Source organism: Bactrocera dorsalis, chromosome 3 (genome assembly GCF_023373825.1).
Source record: "Bactrocera dorsalis isolate Fly_Bdor chromosome 3, ASM2337382v1, whole genome shotgun sequence".
Taxonomy (NCBI): Eukaryota; Metazoa; Arthropoda; class Insecta; order Diptera; family Tephritidae; genus Bactrocera; species Bactrocera dorsalis.
This window is the reverse complement of record NC_064305.1, coordinates 78,713,968-78,726,198: the sequence shown is the minus strand read 5'-3', so window position 1 is coordinate 78,726,198 and position 12,231 is coordinate 78,713,968. Positions and strand designations below refer to the sequence as shown.

The 12,231-nt window shown below is 32.3% G+C and overlaps 1 protein-coding gene across 1 annotated transcript in view; it reads right to left on the bottom strand.

The window, feature by feature from the left end:
• The window catches only part of LOC105234251 (kelch-like protein 17), a 60,622-nt gene extending 48,657 nt beyond the window's left edge, over positions 1-11,965 (bottom strand). Inside the window, exon 1 of the mRNA XM_011216542.4 lies at positions 11,224-11,965. The gene's annotated coding sequence lies outside the window, so the exon portion shown is untranslated. The remainder of the gene's footprint in view (positions 1-11,223) is intronic.
• Between the last annotated feature and the right edge of the window lie 266 nt (positions 11,966-12,231).

The following is a 12,231-nucleotide window of genomic DNA, read 5'->3' as shown; positions in this document are numbered from 1 at the left end:
TTGCCACATTTGGGATGAAGAACAACCTGAAGAGATTAAAGTGCTGCCATTTTATCCAGAAAAATAAAATGTGGTGTGGTTTGTGGGCCGATGGAATCTTCAGTCCATATTATTGTGCCATGATAACTGACTACGATGCATGAAATTAAAGCTCGTGATCTCAGCGAAATTTTGTTTCAAGGGTTTAGACAGAAAATAAAGGAAATAAAATATTTTGTAATCTTAACATCTGGCAGCACCAAAAAATGTATATATTTGTTAAACTTATTATATTTTAAAATTTTTTATGAATTTCAAAAAATAGGCTTACTTCGAGACTAGTCCGAAATCGGACATACGTATGTATATACATATAGTATATTATGCAGAATGCAATATATTATGACAAATCTTCACTGCTTCGATAAAGCAAGAATTTGCGGTTATCGCTTTTCTCAATAAGAATGATGAATCATTATTCTCGGTAAACAGATTTTTTGTAATTGCTTTCCACATTAAAATTCTTGGAGTTGAAATAAACACAAAAAGATATAAAAAGGTTACATAAAGTAAAAAAAAGTATTTAAAAGCCTATAAAAAAGTTGTAATGAATTTTACAATAGATAAATGCTTTATAATTTCAATTAAACAAGTTTTCGAAAAGATCAAAGCCCGACCATAAAATTCGAAGAATTTTTACTCGATGCAAAAAAAAGTTCCCAAATAAATGTATGCGATAGTAAAAAGGCAACATTATTTCGTAACTTTTTTCATAAAACCGGATTTTGACTGCGAAATTCAGTCTAGGAATTCATGTATATTCACTTATTAGCATGCTAGCATAGATAAGTATGTATGTGCATGTGTACATTTATGCCCGTGATAGCGGTAAGCACGTGGCTTCATATACAAATAGCTCGTTAACGAACTAATAACGCAAAGTTCTGCGTTCGCAACAAAATAAAAGCAATAACAAATACAATGTCTGCCGGCCGGAGCATGCCGATGCTTACAGAATTTAGTAATATACATAGATCTTCATACATGTGTATATGTTGTACATATATATAGGTAAATATTTGTTAATGTCCAATGAACACTTAGCTCGGAGTTCGATGAGCTGAAGCTGAGGTTATGTATATTTATTTAGTACTCAATCTACATAAGCTTCGTTGGAGAGGAAAGGAAAAAAATTATTTTTATTAAATTAATACTTTGAGTAGAAAATCCTGACTTATAATATTGAAACTAGGTATTCCTATTATGTAAAAAAAAATTTAACTGGGTTGCCATACGTTTCAAAAATTTTTTTCTTCAATTTACTAAGTTTTTTTCTAAGCACGCTATCAAAGAATTTAAATAAATAAAATAAAATATTGAATAAATCGGAATATTTAGTAAGAATTCTTAATGATTGATTTGTGGCTTGTTGGGTGTATTCACAAAATATTTCCTTATATGAAAGAGCTCTAACATCAATGTCGGCTTTCTGATAATAAAAACTATGGTAAACGTTTTTTTCCTGAAGTTGAGCCAAAACCCATGAAAAAATGCTTTGAAAACTTCAACTTTTTTATTTTTATGAACACGTGGAACACGCGAAAATATGCATAAATTGATGTAAAATTCTACAAAGAAATGCTGTATATGCAAAGTAATCTCCATAATATTTATGTATGGAAGATCACAAAGCAATGTTTGATACATTTTACCGCCGGTAGCTCGAGCTGAATATTATATCTGCGTACATACACACATATTTCAGTATGAATACTACCGCCCCACTCAATATTGGGGGAGTATATCGCATAATTTCAAAATTTTCAATTGCAAGCCTTGTAGGAAAGCTTTATGCTTTCTTGAACAGTCTAAAGAGAAGTTTTTAAAGTAATTTCGAGCGAATATTAACTATGTTCATTAAAAAATTAATAAATTAAACTTGTGAGTTAATTATATTAAGAAAAATTTTATAAATTGTATTATTAAAAATAATTCTATAAGTTTCGAAATAAAAGTAAAATTAAATATTAATAACTCCATTGAGTTAAAATTTTTAAACATGTGGAAGTTCCCTTGAAAAAATAATTTAGCCATAAACTTACCCAAATCTCTGGTTCTTACTCCTATTTTCAAACAAATTTTAACCTTCTATGTTTTCATGCCATGCCTACTGTTAAGCTTTCAGTTCCAGGATATGTTAGTATTGAATCTCTACTGAAGTCGTCAACCTCATTGACTTGATTTTTTGATCTCAATAAAGGCAAAAAAAAAGAGTCAATGACCTCAGAGGGGGCTTATGACCTCACTAAATATAAAGAAATCGGTCATAGACCTCAGCAAAGATCATTGACCTCAGAGTGGGTTGTTGACATGTCTAAAAACCTCCTATAGCGGGTTGTCGACTTGGCTAAAGGTAAAAAAAGTTTAATCTTAGAACTTATTTATAAATATTTAGCATTTTTTTATTTCAAGCGCCGTTAAAGTTATACTGGTCTATAATACTAATCTTTCTATCATCAATACATTATTTGGTAAATTTTAAGTATTTATTGGCGCGCTCTGTGAACGAAGTAGAAAATGTGATTCCAGAGAGAGAATTATGAATGGTGCTATGAATGCCTGTAGATATATCGACTGCGACCGTGAATATGAAAATTGCCGAATTTGTTCGACGTGTGAATTATAAAACATATTTACAGCGTACTGTGAATTGCGCACAGCACTTTCAACCATACATATGTTATATGTACCTCCATATTTATTTTTTTTTAGATAACTGAGATAGCACAGCACGTTGGTTGTTTTACTGTTTGCCTGAATCGTTGATGATATTCGTAATTTGCATAAATTCGTGATCATGCAGATGATTCGCAAAATTGTACGCAACGTTCGTGGAATTATTAAAAAAGTAAATAAAATATGAATGAATTATTTACAATGGATAAAAAATCGAACAAAGAATTTGTCTAAATTTTTGTATTTATAACCAAATTTCGTATATGGAATCATTGCGAATGTTTATAAAACCACATGGTCTTCTTATTTAGAGGTCTCAAACTTTCAAAACATGCTATGCAATAGTCGCTGTTTCTGATTTCTACATATGTGCTATGTGCCACGAGCCGATTGTTTAACAGCTGTGAACTTTATATACTCTCATTTTGAAGGTTAGGTTTAACGAAAAATCATTTGGATTAAATTTTAGTGGCAATCTCACCTAGAAACCATACAAATATATGTATCTAGTAGGTCTATATAAAACTCGTTAAATTAATAGCTCTACTTTTATCTCAATCTATCTCTCTCTTCCTCTGTCTCTCTCTCCTTCTATCTCTCTCTATCACTTTCTCTCATGTTCACTTAACTTCTGCTGGTCAACCTCAAAACTGCTATTATCTTCAATAACACAAAGAAAAGGGTAATATTTGTGCCAAAATTTAGAACTAGAAAGTATACAGTTATTAAGAATCAATTTTAAGTCTACCAAATCGTAAGTATTTCGAAAACAGTTGACAATTTCATTATTTTTATGAATAAAGTGGAGAAAAGTGGAATGAGAAGCACTACTGGTAGTAAGAAACTAGCACTGAAGTCTCAATCCAAATACTGAATTTGGGAACTGAAATCATTTTGGAGCATTCAAATCCGGTCAAGAGGCGGTAATAAGGCTATATGCTTATTTTTAAACAAAAAAATAATAAGATCATTTAATTTTTATTGTGCTAGCTCATTGTTAATTGCAACCTAATTACATATATAATTAAATTGAGTCTTCTGCACAGCTTAAGGCACTTCTGAGACACAAATGCATATAAACTGTGTGTAAATACAAGCATGACAATCAAAAAGTGATTATCGCTCACAAAAGGCGCTTGTCACACTCACGAAGATCGAAAGCCATTAAAAAGTGTTGAAAAAGAAATAAATCCAGAAGAAATAAATTCCAGCAAAAGAAGCAAAAAGTTAATTGCAATTCACTTCTATCGGGCATTGAGGCCAAGAACGAGTACGCGCAGTGGCTCGTGCAATGCATCACACTCGTATATACTTATGTATAAAATACAATATAGACTCTATCTCAACTATACTCAAGTTACTGGCAAACTACTTGCGACCGTAACTAAGCGCGTATTTCCTGTGCAAAATAATTGCTCTGCGATCAAGCGAATAATTAGCCAATACCAAATGACCTTGGCGAGTGCCCGTTGGGCTGTTAAGAGCACAGAACAATGGTGAATAGCGGCATTAGTTAATGCATTTGGGTTGCGCATGCGCTGGGCGTCATTTCAACGGATTCGTCACGATCAAGGCTGCAGAGACGAAGCGTGTTGAGCAGCATGTTTTTGCTTGATTGCAAAATATTGACAATTACTTAATGCATTTTTTTCAACATTTTACATCCACACATACACAGTGAGTTTTGCATTTAAAGAGACTTTGCCACTTTGGCGGAAATAAACGCGATTCATTGGCCTTTGATGACAAGTGCCGCTGATGCAAGCAGGTTTGTTATTACTCGTGTCAATAATATTCATTTATTGTCGCTTTTATTGTTGTTTTCTCACTTTATCACTTTATTGAAAGCTCTTTTATGCATTGTTGTGGTGTTTGTAGTGTGCGAATGTGTGGAAAAGTTGTGTACACCTGCAATTATTCGCAGAGCCGCATTTCGCGGCGATTGATTGTTTAGTTGCGGAAAAGTGAAAGAAAGCAATTATAAAATGATTTCTAAGAAGAATAATACTTTTCATTAACATCTCATTGCTTGATCATTTTTATGATTTTCCTTTCATATACAATTTCGTAGAGTGCGAATTTTGCTTCCAGAGCAAATAGTTGTTGCTGATGCAATTTGTAAATTTCCACAAAAATTAGTGATTTTTTAATTTACAGCTGTGTATTAGGGGTGTTCTAATTTATGTTTTTTTATTTTATTTTTTATATTTTTTGCTTTTAAATTAGCTCAGTTTTTTTCTTAAACTTATAAAACAGTTTTTTTATGTATTAGGGTTGTACTTTGTGTACAAACTTTTTTATTTCAAATTATTTTGCATATTTATTTTCAAAGTTTTCCAACTATTTGAACAAAATTGACATTGCACAATAATCAGCATATTTAATTTGAATATTAGGGTAGTTCTTAGTTTTTTACCAACAAATTTTTTCAAAGTTTTCCAAATAAAATTTACACTACATAATAAACAACGTATTTAATTTTAATATTAGGGTGGTTCTAATTTTTTATATCAAACTCATTACTTAAAATAACAAATATAAATTTAAAGTTTTCCAAATATTTGATCAGCATATTTAGTTTGAATATTGGGGTGGTTCTTAGTTTTTTACCAAAAATTTTATTTAATTTTAATATTAGGGTGGTTCTAATTTTTTATATCAAACTCATTACTTGAAATAACAAATATAAATTTAAAGTTTTCCAAATATTTGATCAGCATATTTAATTTGAATATTAGGGTGGTTCTTAGTTTTTTACCAAAATTGATTTTCAAAGTTTTTCAAATATTTGAAAAAATTTACATCGTATAATAATCTGCATATTTTATTTGAATATTAGGGTGGTTCTATTTTTTTCTTGAATTAACAAATATAAATTTAAAGTTTTCCTGATACTAGAATTTTATTGACATTGCACAATAATCAGCGTATTTAATTTAAATATTAGGGTGGTTCTACTTTTTTATCAAATTCATTACTACCTTACTTTAACACATGCATTATAATAAGTATAAATTCTCAATTGCTGATGTTATATAAAAACAATGCAGCCTTAATATTTAAGTGGATTTTTAACAATTTTTATAGAACTTTTTCTTAATACCCGCTAATGTATGTACATATTTATGTATATGATCGCAGATTTCGGAAAACTTTGAACAGTTTAAGGGGCACTCCTAGTCAGAAATTTGAAAATCAATATGAATAAATTGATATTTCAATAAATTATAGTTTTAAAAATAACATACTAAAATTCTAAATCGTTATCTAAAATAGTTCTCGAGTTACAGTCTTCTACATAAAGTGTAACCGCTCAGTTCTATCAGCTCCATCAGTTTATCTTTTCTATGCTATACTATGAATTCAAAGTTTAGTACAGTAAAAACTGTCACCCGATGATTGGAAAAAAGGCAATTTTTTCAAAAATAATATAAGAAATGTCCCACCCTAGTTCGGATTGTATTTATAATTTGACTGCAATGTCATTCCATAGGCAAGCATCTCCTTACGGTAATATCATAATATACATATGTACGTATGTACATAGCTTCCGTGTTTTAACCCTCAATTGCCCGTCACTGTACTTTCAACAATTCTATTGTTTTATCAAAAAAATATGCAACAAATTATGGGAAATTTATTTTTCTACACAAAGAAAAAGTAAATAAATGCATGAACGAAATAAAGATCTTTCTGTCTATTCTATTGAAAAGCCATATTTCTTGATTCAATAATAATTTAAAGACAACTCAGTATTCATGCCACTTAGTTACGCTTGGTCGCATGTATTTTGCATTCAAGTGCTTATTTTATTTTATTTGCATCTGTTTATAAGTATATTATGTGAAAATTTCATAGAAACCTGAGAATAGAAACCATGAGATATTGCTACTGACAAACACTTTGCTATGCTCATTTAGAACAGCTGTTCTGCAGCGAAGTAATATTATTTACAAATGAGAAGTTTATATACATTAAATATATATTTTTATTATACATGCATATTAAGTCTTTATACATTATATAATGATAGCTTTTCTTAGTTCGTCAAACTTTGGAAAGTGGCAAATCGAACAAACAACTAGTATAAATGAAATGATCAGGCATAAAATTATAGTGCTGGCTGAGTTATACGAGTATAATTTTAATGAGTTTTTCTTATGCTCTCTTGTATAGAATTCTACATTGATCGACAGTGTTGATGCTTTCAGATGTAAATTTTGTAAAAAACGAGTAACTGTAAACGTACAACCAACACTCACACCTCACCAAAGAAAAGTAGGTGGTATTTGACTTACCGACTCAAGTGGTCTAAATAGCCAAAACTCAAATAAAAACTCGTCTGGTAAATTCTTAGTTGACTTAGAACTTGAATACGAATAAAAACTAAAAGGAACACAGAAAAAATGGTATGAAATTGAAAACGATTGAAAAGACATTTTACGTGTAATTCAACTGTTTTCATTATTACTCGTTAAGATTTCTGCAGAAGTTGAGTGGGTCGATGAGCGACAACTAACGAGTTTTCGAGACGCTACAAAAGTTTGGACAGCAAACGACGCCATATTTTTCCCCGTTTTTTGACATTTCTCTTCAGTAAGGTTTGCCATTTCATCATGAAAGATATAGGATCTAACAACGAATCGCAATTATTAAAATTAACTACCGATATACGTAGTCAGTAGCCTCAACTTTAAAAGCAATACGTCAGTTGATCTGAGGGTCTAGTGGAAAAATGTGAATCCACGGGCACAGAACAAAATGTTCCCGTGCCAATAAGACAAAGAAGTGACCGTAGTGTCAAAAATATTGCTGCCGCAAGCGCACTAATTGAAAAAGACCCAAATCAATCTCTCACATGTCGTTCTTAAGCGTTCGGCATCTCTATGACGTCGTTGTGGCGAATTTTGGGAAAAAATCTTGGTCTACATCATTACAAGATCAAATTGAATCAAAGACTGAAGCTGCTTGACCACCAGAATCGTAGAATGTTCGTAAATTGCGCTGAGCAACAACTTGAAAATTATCTGGATTTTCATCGAAAACTCATCTTCAGCGATGAGGCTCATTTCTGGCTGAATGGCTTCGCCAATAAGCAAAATATGCGTTATTGATCAATCCACACGCATTCCATGAGTCACCATTACATACCGAAAAAATTACGGACTGCTGCGGCTTATAGGCCGCCGACGTCTTTGGGCCGTACTTCATCCCTAATGATCAAGACCGGCACATTACTGTGAATGAGAATCGCTACCGCTCAATTATAACCGAATATTTTTGGCCCGAATTGAATAATATGGACTTGAGCAATATGTGGTTCTAACAGGACGGGGCCACAAGCCACACAGCGAATGTCACAATGTATGTATTTATTGCAAACCAAGTTTGGTGAAGGTGTTATCTCACGAAATGGCACAGTCAATTGGTTGCCTCGGTCGTGCGATTTGTCGGCGTTAGACTATTTCCTGTGAGACTACGTAGAGTCGATGGTCTACGCAAACAAGCCAGCGGCGATTGATGTACTTCGTACGAATATAGAACATAATGTTGCAGCAGTATCGGCCGATTTATGTTTGTAAACCTTCGATAATTTGGTTCAGCGTCTGGACTTCTACAAGCGTGCCCGTGGTGGTCATTAAAAAGAAATCGTGTTCTATACATAATGCCATCGAAGATACTTTCACAGGAATAAAGAATTTCATTGAGGTACTTTTGTAGCGTCCCTATTGAAACACCCGTTAGAAAGAAGCTTCAATGTTGGCTTACATCTTCTAAATAATTATTATATATTTACGTATAACGAAACATATGAAAATACAAGCCCATGGAAGTACCTCCAACTCCATTATTTGCAAAAGTATTTAATACGAATTGGAGGTTGTCGAAGTGAGGACAAATATATACTTATTTATATATGTGAATAATAATATATGCATGTGTTTAACAACATTACCCATATAAATAACAAACATTGACTTTATTTACATTTGAAGCTGTGTATGAAACTAATTACCGGCGTGGCTAGGTAAATAGGTTTGCAGAATAAGCATGCGTATACAAACAACTTATCTATGTACATATGCATATACATACATTTGTGAATATATAGAACAAATATATTCAAAAAATTATAAAAAATGCTTAAAAGCATATGGCTTTAAATATTTGCCACTAAAACAGTTCACTCACCTAAATAACAAGCACAGTTACTTTACTCACACCCATTAGCACGCATATAACAGTATTTGTCACATTCTGCCTTTGCTAAATAAATTCTAGACATATTGAAAAACCTCAGTTCGAATGCTGTCTTAACTGAAGTGAGTAAAATGGAAATTGTGTAAACATTTTCTGCGGCATTAAATTTCCTCGCTGCATTCGACCTTAATTTTGCTTACAGTGCGTATACGTAACTAGAGTTGCGGTTGACTGCAAAAAAGAGGAATAACAACAAAAAGTGTGTACACGCACTCTAGGCCGCTTACACGCCATGTTTTACATGTATATGTACATATACATACATATGTATCGGTATAATATCTAGAGCCGGCAGACAGGCAATGAAATCCAAGACGCGACAAATATTAAATAAAAAATAGAAATAAATATATTTTTATTAGCACAGTTGGGTAAATAAAAGTGTAATATACATATGTATGTAATGTTATGAGTGTGCGCCTTATTGCACGTCATATATTTATTGTACTCACATAAATGTATATATGTCTATATACTTATATATTCAGCGTAATGAGTTGTGTTTAACTTGCACTTCAAACCGCTTATGCTTGCATGTCTACCGAGTTCATTGGCGCAAAGCAATAAACATGAGATTTTGGTATGAATATATATTTTATATAAAATTATATATTTGTATAATATTAATAAAATATATAAATCAGCATTGGCAGGCTCATCTAAGGTGAAAAAAATACGTGTTTTAGTTAAAATCTGAACTTAGAACTTAGACCAAGGAAAAAAACTGAAAATCGGATTTTTGGCAGACATTTTGACAAAAAAATAAACATTTCAGAAAAAATTTTCAATTTTTTTCCATTCGTTGTAATCGAAAAAAAAAAAATCTCTTGTCCAAGCCTTTAAGAATTGTACCTCAAAGACTTGTGTAAAATTTCATGAAATTTCGGTTGAGTAGTTCTCGAGAAATCTTGCCAACCGGCTTCAAAAACACATCTTCGAGAAAAACGCGTTTACAGACGGCGCACTTAGCCTAGCTAGCCTCGAGCGCACAAATTCTCAATTCTATACTACGGAAACTATATTCAATTACTCGGATGAACTTAAAAATATAGGACAATAATCTAGAGGGGTTGTAGAATAGAAAGATGTAAAATATATTATTTTATATATTTTTTTTTAATAGAAAAGTTTTATAAAAAATATATAGGATTTTGTAAATTTTTTTCATAAAATTTTTTGATAAAAAATATTTTTTCGCATTTTAAATCTTTATTATTATTATTATTATTATGAAATTTTATTTTTTTTTAATTTTATATTATTTTTTGAACAAATTTTATTAACTATTTTATTATTAATAATTCAATATTTTTTATAGAGAATGTATTCATTTATTATTTTTTTAATACAAATTTTTTATAAAAACTACATTTAGTTTATAACTCTTTTTTTTATAAAAAATAAATTTTTCTTTTATAATTTACATATTTTTTTTTATAAAAAAAAATATTTAAAATGTGAAAAAAAAAAAATTATTTTATCACTATTATTATTATGAAATGTTATTTTTTCCAAATTTTTGCATAAATAATTATCCACCGAAAAACATCAATTTAAATCACACAACACAGCTTGCGAACAAAATTATGCAACGCTCCAGCTGTGGCGCTCTCTTCACACCCTTCACACGCAAAAAACCCTGCAGCAACATTAAAAAGGGCAGCAAACGCGGTTACTTTATCAACCAAGAGCCGGCACTTGCATTCGCGTACTATTACTATTACATTACGGTAAAAAAAATTACAAAGCCTAACACAACAACACAGACGAAAGTAGAAAATAGAAAGAGGAGGTGGAGGTGGAGAGCACTGCAACAACGTTTGTTGCATTTATTTACGTTTTCGGTCGTCAACCTGCTTGTTGTTGTTGTTTGTAGTTTATGAACATTTTGAGCGGGAAAAAGTGATAATAGGCCGCATATGGTGCCCCACACGACACAAAGTTCACTTGGAAGGGGTGCTACACAAAAGCATAGTGAGAGCTATCACAAGCGACACACCGGAAAAACGAAAGAGAGCAAGTGAGTGCGCATAGAAAAGCGGAAATGTTACGGCGAGCGTGCGAGAGAGCGTCTACGAGGTGGAGCAGGTTGCAAAGGACGCAAAAGAAACTTTTTCGCCTATCCTAAAGGGTAAAATATGGTATCATCGACGTTTTAGGCGCAAGTAATATTTTTACAACCCCTCACTTTATATTCTTTATACTATATCATAGTTAGAATGAAAATAAATTAAAATAAAATCTAACCTGCTGCAGCTATTTTTATATGCCCTTGCTGTTGTTTAATTTTTGCTTTGTGGAGACACCAGAATATTCTTGTGGGACCGCCGCAAGGAGTAGACGGCTCTCGCGTACGTTTATGTGTGTGGCGCACCTTTTTTCACAGCTCAAAGGCAGCAAACTCGTTTATTGTACTTTACTCCTTAACAACTTTTCACTTTTAAATTTTATATAAAATTTATAAAACACACGAGCACTTTTATCCCGAATTAATTTTTCGATTTCCGATTCCGGCACTGGCTACAATTGCAGCTTATTCATTTACACCGCACATTCAACTCAATACATTCAGCTGGCAAGCGCTCACTGCGTCCAACACGACTGAACAACGTGAAAGCTTAAAAACGACTGACTTGAATGCCGTCACGTAAATGACTGAACCAGTTATGTTGGCTCTTGCCGTTAGTGATAGCAGAGTTGGAGCAGAACACCGGAGCTTTGGCCAGCAGCAACAACTCCAACATAATGAGATGGAGTACACTTAGCGGCTTTCAACCACCCACTCAGCAATTGGCCAACTTTCAGAGCAACGCAAATGGCTGCGTGAGAGCGTTTCTCGCTCTCGTTTGCCGGGTTTGTGGCATCCCCACCACAAATAGTTACAATTACATTGGCTCTCAAGACAAGCGGGTGTTAAGTTTTTGTTGTAAGTGTGCTTGTACTACATTTATGAATGAATATTGAGCTTTTCGAAAGCGACTTTTGTAAATCAAGCAAAGCTTCTGCAGCATTTAGTCGGGTTTTAGTTTTCATTGTCGAGTACAGTGGCTTAATCAAATTAAGTTACGTCAATAGAAGGAATATTTGATAATTTGTACTGGTATTTCTTCTAATCATCCGGAGATTACTGTAAATGAATAAAAAATATTATTTAGTTTGTATCTTTATAAGGTGGTGTTAATATTTACCCGAGCTTCCTTTCAGTTCACTTCAAATGAAGGGATTCTAGAACAGGTCTCTGAATAATCCTTGAGT